We start from the raw sequence: 9,329 nt of genomic DNA, 5'->3' as shown, positions 1-9,329 counted from the left end.
GGAAGGGAAGAGGGAGGCTGTGAGGATCTTCCCTGCTGATCGCAAACAGGACATCTCTGGATTGCCAATGGACTCTGATGAGGGAGACAGAGCATTGTCTCTGTGTCTTGGCTTCCCATCGGAGGTTCCACAACTGCCATTGCAGTTAGAAGGTCCCCACTTAGGGCTGTCCCAGCACTAGGGGTGGTGGAGCGCGCAACTTGGGCGGAAGCCGTTTATTCTGTAGTTGTTAGGTCGAGATGACGCACATGTGAAAGTCATTTGTGAAACGTGGCTCCAGTTCCACGGAGGAAGGGCAGGGAGGCTTCCACAGAACCAGGAGATCTGGGGGGTTCACAACTGCGGGTCTCACGGGTTTATGCCTCATGAGCAACACGTTGGAAGAGTGAACACGGCTCTCCTCTCCTTAGTGCTCTCCTCCACATCTCTTCATCTACGCCCCAAACACGCCCCGCCCCGCAATCTGTGGAAGAGACTGAAGACTTCTTACATAACCCTAAAGGCTTGAGTCCAGACTGTGATGCTGTCTTACGGACTTTCGTTCCCTCTTCCTGTCATCAGAAAGGCCATGAGTGACTGGGTCATTTTCTCTGCAAAAGTTTCCGGAGGTAACTGAATGAACTGTGAAGATGAGCGAGCCCCAGAGGTGCGGGAAATACCAGGCACAGGGCGAAGCTGGTCCAAGAGAGAGGTCACATGTGCTATGGGCGGCAAGAGCTGACAAGCCAAGGTTGCCAAAGCTCATTGGAGCCCAGATGATGCCACCACAAGCTCCATGTGCCAGACATGGAGATGCCAGGATTGGTGTTTCCCCCGCTGGCTTTCAGTGTGACTTTGGTTCAGTCTCTCCTTGCTGTTCACCCCCATTCCTCTCCTTTGTAACGAGAGTCTTTAGTCTGTGCTGTGACACACTGGAAGTCTGTAGGTCATTTTCTTATATGCCTGGGGCTCAAAGTTTTGAGACTGAACCAAGTCGTAGAAGTGACATGGGAAGAAGAGTCCTGAAATGTGTGTGTTGTGTCAAGTGTAGCAGGGACTCCCAAGCTTCCTGCACTAGAGCTGCTGGGGACATGAGCACCGAGCCCCGCCTCCAGGGTTCCAGAGTTCCTGGCTGTGGAGTAGGACTGAGAACCTGCTCTTCTAACACTCTCTCACATGGTGCTCACACAGGTCCGGGCACCACACCTGCAAGATCATTGTGTGTATTTAAGCCTGACACCCCAAGAAGTCGTAGCTAGATATAAAACCTTCAAACTGTTCTGTTTGCAACTCAAAAGTAAGGCCCTCTCAGCAGAAGTAGTCACTGAGGACCATAAGTAATGGTGGGAGGTGACATCCTGTAGGCTTTGGAAGAGATTCACAGCGAAGGGCTCTGGAGAAGTAAAAAGCTTCTGTGATAAGCTCATTGGTGGAAATGGTCTGGCTGACATACAGCTGGTCTGTCAGACAAGCTTGCTGATACAATATAGGTGGCCTCATGGGGAAAATGGAATCTAAACCTTGCTGTTACTCAGAGGGAGGTCATGAGTCTTCTAGATCAACAGCTTTGCTAGACAGGATAGATAGCTTGATGCCAGCGCACTGTACTGACCCAGGACTAATACCACCTTGAGGGGAGCAGAGCTTCAGGGCAGAATGAATTCTTCCTTTGACTGTGTTCACTTTTAAGGCCTCATATGTGAAAATAAAGGTAGGGCTACAGATAGTTGTTGGAAATATTATTGTTTTGTATCATGAAAATATGTAACTTAAAAAACTGGATATACATATATCTGACTAGAGGAAAGAGTTGTTAATTAGTCCTATAATATTGGTATTCTTCTTCTATAGCCTCTTTGTTGTGTACATGTACATTAATAGTATTTACAGTATTAGCACAGTGGTATGTGTTGCTTTTAAAACAAGCTATTTTGGTTCACATCTATAATTCAGTCATTGGAAAACAGAGGCAGAAAGGATTACTATGGCAGCCTGGGCTACGTAGTGAATTCCAGGGCAGTCTGGATTACAGAGTGAGATTCTGTCTCAAAAATTAAGTAAACATTAATATTCTGTATACACATATGCTCCTTCAACACGTCTTCTCCTGAAGAAAAGAAGCAGCCATGTGGATCAGAACGGAAAGAGTCAAGACTGTGTTTGCTTTTCTTGTCCTTTACTATCAATTAAGTCCCTTGTGATTTTATATTTTATAAATACATCTCCCCAAAGCAGGGCACACCTGGAAACCTGAGACTCTGGGTTTCTCAGTGGTTGCTGAGAACCAGGCTTAGGACTCAGTGAGAATAACTCAGAATGTCCTGACTGAGTAGACAGTGGCCTGGACAGATAGACTGCTGACCTGCTCCACCCTCCACCATTTCTTCTTATGCTCAACCTTTGGAAACACCCATTACTACAGAGCTAGAAGCTGTCCTCTGGGGTCTGCAATTCCCAAAAGCTGTAAGGATCGGTGTAAGAGTCAGGCAGAATATAGGATTTTCTCTTTTCATTAACCTCTAACTTAGTCTCACCATTTCCATTAGGGAAATACACATCAAGCCACAGTAGCCCTACTATGTGTCTCCTATCACTGGGACCACACGCAGTCCCCTTACAGATGGTTCTTGTGTGTAACACAATTCTGAAATTATGCTGACAGACATAACTCAAGATCATTTACCCTTCATGATATTTATCAACTGTGCTTCATTTGAAATCTTATGTATTTTATTTCTGTATTTCTCCAGGATGGCAAAGGTGTGGAGGCCACATGGAATGGTGTCCCTGTTGCTGTGGGTCATAGGCAGACAGTGTTACAGGCTGGCAAAGGTAGAAGGTTTCATGTCTTTCTTTGGGAGGGGGAGAAGGAGAGAGAGGAAAAGGGGGAGAGAGACGGGAGGGGAAGGTATGGAGAGGGGGGCGGGGGAGGGATGGTGAAGGGGAGGGGGAGGAGGAGAGAGAGGGGAAGGTATGGAGGGGGAGGGGAGGGATGGAGAAGAGAAGGGGGAGAAGGAGGGAATGAGGAGGGGGAGAAAAGGGGGAGGGGAGGGGAAGGGAAAGGGGGAGAGAGATGGAAGGGAAGGAGAGGGGAGGGAGAGAGAGAAGGAAGGAGAGGGACAGAGAGGGGAGGGGGAGAGAGAGAGAGGAGGGAGGGAGGTGGAGGGGAGGGGTGGGCGGTGGGGGTGTGTTGGACCAAGGATGCACAATCAGGATGTGGGAAGGAGAGAGTGCCAGGAGAACCTGAAAGCCACCTTCAGGATGGGACTGACTGACTCCACGTCCCTGTGTCTTGCTGCCAGGGTTTAATTAATTCTCTAGTGTAACTGCCCACAGTTACATCAAACGGGTTACCTGGAAGGGAAGCTGGAGATGTATGGGAAGGCAGCAAAAAGAGATGGAGACCAAGACAACACCTGCTGTTCAAGGTCTCAAAGTTTAATGGAGGACTCCACATATATAGGCAGAGGAAAACCCTTTCCCCAAAGGCTGGAGGCTTCTCAGCAGAACCAGTTCAGTTGCTCCTCAGGTGGTTAGTGTTTCTCAGGAAACTGCAGGTCCTTGAAAAACAATGGGCTTCACCTTGGTCTGAGTGCTCTACCCTAGGTGGAGGGGATTATGGATGACACAGGAGTTCCCGCTCAAAGGCTGGGAGAGGAACTTCCTGCCAGGTGTCTTGGCACCTCAATAAGGCTCTCTACATTCTAGGAATAGTATAGATTTCCCAGTTCTCAACAGCAGTCACATTACTTCTCCAAATACTTGTGTGTGTGTGTGCTTGTAGAATAGGATCAACAAACAAATGACACATGTTTAATGTATATATTAGGTCCATTTGTCTTTGAGGGAATTATATTATTCCTCACCTCAGAGAATTCTGGAGCTTTCCTGATTACCTTTGATTGCTGTTGTGTAACAGAGGGCAGCGGGTTCATCCTAATTACTATTTCTAGCCTAGAGAGCCCTACTGGAGTCCCATGAGAATTTACCAAGAGACACAATTTCATGTCAGTGTAAGATTCTTTTCTGGAAACTGATTCCCCTGGTCTCCCCTCGCAAGACTTAAAATTCTTTCCAACTGTGGCGTTCTGTAACATAGTTCATGGACATCTAAACCAGGATACCCTGATCCCAGAGTAAAAGCAGGATCACTAGGCCTATCCTAGGCAGTGAGGTGTACGGGCACGCATGCTTTGAAACCACATTAATATGTACTTGTTCCGGAGACCTTCACATTCTGGAACATCCCCATCTCCACTGAAAGTGGAAACAATCTGTAGACTGTGTGTGTGTTGTTTACCTTCCTAAAATTCTTATAACTTAGGGGGATTCTAGCTAAACCAAGGATTCTCGCTGCAAGCATCGTCCCAGCCCGCAGGGGGCAGCAGACTCCATCCCTGAGCTCCCGGGGCCATCACAGCCGGGTGGAGAGGTGACTGCCCAGGGTCTTGGCTCCCGCTGGCCCAGAGCTGCACCCCGCTCCCAGGCCGAGGGCAACAGAAGGACATGGGCTCAAGGACTCCACAACTCACGAACCTGCTCCAGAACAGAGGACTTAGTTCTGTGCACTCTAAGGCGGGTCGCATCTAGGGAGCGCGCCTGCGCATTTGTGCTTCCTGATTGAGGGACTGTGCTTGCGCATCGCTGCTTTTTCTGCCTTCTCCAGCTGCAGCAAGGGCTCAAGGGTGCAGGTGAGCTGTGCATCCATCCCATAAAACAAACTTTTCCTGCAAAGGCATGAGAATAAACCGGTCTTTGCTGAGCATCCTCCCTCTCCTTCAATCTCGCAGTCTTCACAGTGGAAAACAATTCAGAGGACCAGGGAAAAGGAGGAAGGAGAGGTATCTGCCCTCCCACAGATCTTTCCTGGCTCATCCTGTAAATTCCTGAATCTGCAATCTTGGGGGCCCTAAATATCGCATCTTTTTTACCCTTTACCTTCCTGGAGGTTGGGTATGCTGGTAGGTAAGGGTCAACCAGACTTGCTTTAAAAAAATGGTTTTCATGCCCACTTAGCTCAGAGGTAAGCAATTGCTTTATTTTTAATGTGAAAATGCTTTGTGTATGTTTACAGATCTCTTAGTGGGTGGAGAAGAATCTGGAGGACCCGGAACGGGGCAGGGCAGGGGGTTTCAGTTTTTATGCGAATAATTTTGTTGCATTGCATCCAGGACTGTATCCAGCCCTGTATCTGCACCTAGCACATTGCAGGATCATGCAATGAACATGCCTCCGTTTTCTAGCCACACCCCCACTCCTTTCAAGTTCTTACAACCTCTGGGCTTGGGGAAGAGGGTGGGGGTAGGCAAGTGTCCTTTGCTTTCCAGAGGAAGCCAGGAAGGTAATTGGCGTGTGTTTATTTTCTCAAGTGAGCACTTGCTGGGAATGTATTAATTTTATCCTTCTATAAAAGGAAACTCGGTTCTCTGTGGAGAGGAAGGAATTGTGGGATTCCTGACAATGTAGGGGATGGGGAGGGTCCACAGCTACTGGATAATTTCCACACAGGCTGTGTCTTTAAGCCACCCACTCAGGGCACTGTGCTTGCAGCTGTGTGCAGGTCAGCAGTGGATGAACTAGTGTGGGTTCACTACATGAGCTTGGCTGGCCAAGAAAAAATATTTGAACTGTCAACAAACTTCAAGCAATTTTACAGGAAATTGACGGGATTTCTCTCCTATTAAGAGAGGATTTAATTTGTTCTTAACTGTTGTCTCGCTAACAGTTAGGGGACTCAAGAAAGTGAACACACTTTTCATATTTTAAGTTAGCTTAGAAGAAAACTTAGATCCCAAAATACTATCCAATGATGAATGATCTGTGCTACCAGCTCTGGATTTTTAAAAAGTGTGTCTTCTTGACTGTTAGACATGTTACTTCATCTTTCAAATATATGTGCCCTGTGTGTGCTCACTCACACACACACATACACACACACACACACACACACACACTACTGCCCAGGGGCTCTGATTAAGAGAAAAGCATCCAGACTCCCCACCCACCATCTCCTAGAGGTCCAAGGCAGAGACCAGTGGGGAGCCCTGCTTGTAACCTGCCAGCCCCGCCCACCTCCAGGCTGTGGACTCTCAGGGCTGACTCTCAGACTCCTGCAGGCTCCCTTCATGTTCTTTCTCAGGGCTGGGAACTCTCCTCAGCCAATAGCTTCACTGCAGACAGCTCCCTATTCATGTCCCTGTCTTTCTAGATCATGTTCCACTACCACAGCTAGGAAATATGAAGTCTGACCATAAGGTTTGCTCACTTAACCCTTCATTGACCTTGAGGCAAGAACCACAGACTCCTCTACAGGCAGATGTGAAAGCAGGAGGTATTTCTGAACAGACACTCTTTGCACAGTGCACGTGTGTTTCAGGTTTTAAGAGGTGTCACTTTCTTTAATCTTTCTTTCTTTAATCTCTGCGTGGGTTTGTGCACGTGAGTGTCCTGGCCCCCGGAATTCAAAGGAGGTCATCAGATGCCCTGGTGGTAGAGTCACAGGCAGTTGTGAGCTGCCCAGCATGGCCGCTGGAAACAGGGCTCAGATCCATCTCCAACCTCCACCAGTCCTACCTCCTCCCTTTGCATTTCATTTCATTTTATTTACAAACGTGCCTTGCTCGCTAACTCCCAGAAGACTTTGCACGTGTTCCTCCATCTGCCTGGAACACTGACTTACTCTGCTTGTTCCTGCTTCTCCACGATCCCAGCCAGGACCCGCCTCCCCTGGACATCTGTCCTTAGACTCCAGGGTCCAACAGAAGATGTCTGTCCTCTTGGGGCTCTTCCCCATCTGCTGCTCCCTGCCTGTTGTACTGTAGACAAGCCTGGGTCTACAACCTTCCCGAAACTGCTTCCTGCTGCCTTGGACAAAGATAATGCTCAGTAAATACTTGCTGAGGGGAAAGATGTTTAAATATGCTTCATTCACTGTCCAGATGACAGATTGACTCCACATCAGTTGTCTTCGTGGTGTGATGAAACACCAAGTAACATGGAAAGGTTATTATTACTGCACAGTTAATATTTCTCTTAAAATGTGCTTCTACGGGCTGGAGAGGTGGCTCAGCGGGTAAGAGAACCGACTGCTCTTCCAAAGGTCCTGAGTTCAAATCCCAGCAACCACATGGTGGCTCACAACCATCTGTAATGAGATCTGACGTCCTCTTCTGGTATGTCTGAGGACAGCTACAGTGTACTTACATATAATAAATAAATAAATCTTTTAAAAAATGTGCTTCTACTTTTTAATTGACACACAGTAATTACACATATTCATGGGTTAGAGTGTGGCATTTCAGTGTCTTGTATTTAATATTTTATCAGCAGATTAGGGTAATTGGCATAGCCATTACCTCAGACATTCATAAGTTTTTTTATACTGAGGCCATCCAATATCCTGTATATTAACTACTGAAGAGTGTAGAGTAGCTGCCAACCACAGCTATCCCACAGTGCTGTGGGACATTAGACATTGTTCCTCCTTTACAGCAACACTGTGACTCCTATAACTTCTCCCTCTTCACACCATTTCCAGGCTTTGGAAAGATTTTAGCTTCCATATGTAAGCGAGAACACATGGGATTTGTCTTTCTGTGTCTAGGCCACTAATGTTTCCTGAATGCTCTGTATATACCGGGCACTCTCCTGGTACTCTAATTCATTTTGGAAGTAACCACATGAGCTCGACATTTCTAATTTCCTTTTGTAAAAGTGAGAAACCAAACCACAGAGCAGTTGAGGCGTGCACCTGGTTTGACCCAGCTAGTGAGCCTTGGTTTAAGGGAGGCCGGGGTTTATAGTGTGGCTTCTTTCCACATCACAGTACGTGGGGATCCCTGTGAGAAGCTCATAGGGAAGGAGAGAGTGAGTCACAGGAGGACGGTGCACTGTGGTCACAAGGTGTGGGTGACCCAGCAGAGGAACCTCCATGGAGATCCCAAGCACAACACTCACACTGCCCGTTCAGCTCATTCCGCCGATACCTCAGTTCTCAGGGCAGGAGGACATAGGTGCCAACGGTGAGTCTTCCCCGACTCTGAAATCTTTGCTGTGTGTGGTTTGGACATTGCATGCTTTCTCTGCAACTTAGTTTCCTCACCTGGGAAAAACAATGCTAGCCCTGCCCTCATAAACCTTAGGTGGTGATCGACTGGGTGGAATGGAATCACGGCTCTTAGGTCAGGATTGCCTTTCTCATTACCCTATTACTATTTCTTAAAAAAATAAAATAAACTTTTTTCATTTGTTTATTTATCATTTTATTTTATTTTATTTTAATTAGTTAAGTGCTTCCCACCCACACATGGGGGTGGGGTGTCTCTCTATGCAGTCCTGGGTGACCTGGAACTCATTTTGCAGACACCACTGTGGCCTCAAACTCACATTATCTATCCAGATGGGTTTGAAAAGATGTGACTCCCAGTAGGTCAGCCACTCTCTAGACTCCATACCTAAGAGTTTTAGTAACACAAATTGAGCTGTTTGGAGGGAAGGACAAAGAGGGAGAGAGAGAGAGAGAAAGAGACAGAGACAGAGACAGAGAGACAGAGAGACAGATAGACACAGAGAAAGAACAAAATATTGGTTTGGAAGGGAAGTAGGTAGGTTGGTAGGGGAGGATCTGGAGTGAGTTGAGGGAAGGGTATGTTAAAAATACATGGAATTATCAAAGAAGTCATAAAAACATTATTAAAAAAATTACCAATCAGGTTAGAATTTAACAAGTTGCTTCTTGAGTAACTGAAGGCAGGGACTCAATGAAACCTTTCTCACCACTGGAGGTGCTTTAACTGCTACATGAGTCACACCAAAATGTCACTGAGAAATAGCTAATTTGGGCCCAGAGCTCCATCGTAATGCATAGTGATTTATTATGGGTTACAACTGAATGTGTTAGACCCTAGGCTAGGGACTGTGCCTTCAAAGTGTAAGCCAAAATAAAACCTTCGTTCTGTAAGAAACTGTTGAGGTTTTGTATTTTGCTATGTACTGTAATGCTAAATACTGGTCCCCAGACCTGGTTGACGCCAGGGATGAGAGAATCCTCACTAGACTCAAGTGACTGTATGTAACCTTTCCCCCCTAGTTACCCCTGATTGTGAAGTTGCTTACAGCCTATGGGCAGAAGAGAGATAGGTGGGTTTTTGGTTCCTGGGCTTGGGTTCAGAGGCAGGACACCATGAGGAAAAATGAGAGGAAAGAGAGGCAGGAAGACACCATGAGGTAAGGGATGGTAAAAACTGGCCATGTGGGCTGGCCAGTCAGAGTAGGAGCGGTGGCCCATACTGAAAATGACGTCATAACTTGGGGTTATTGATAGGGAAGGATAAACTAATAGCTTACAGGGT

The sequence above is a fragment of the Apodemus sylvaticus genome, chromosome 9 (genome assembly GCF_947179515.1).
Source record: "Apodemus sylvaticus chromosome 9, mApoSyl1.1, whole genome shotgun sequence".
In the NCBI taxonomy this organism is placed as follows: Eukaryota; Metazoa; Chordata; class Mammalia; order Rodentia; family Muridae; genus Apodemus; species Apodemus sylvaticus.
Note: the sequence above shows the minus strand (reverse complement) of the source record.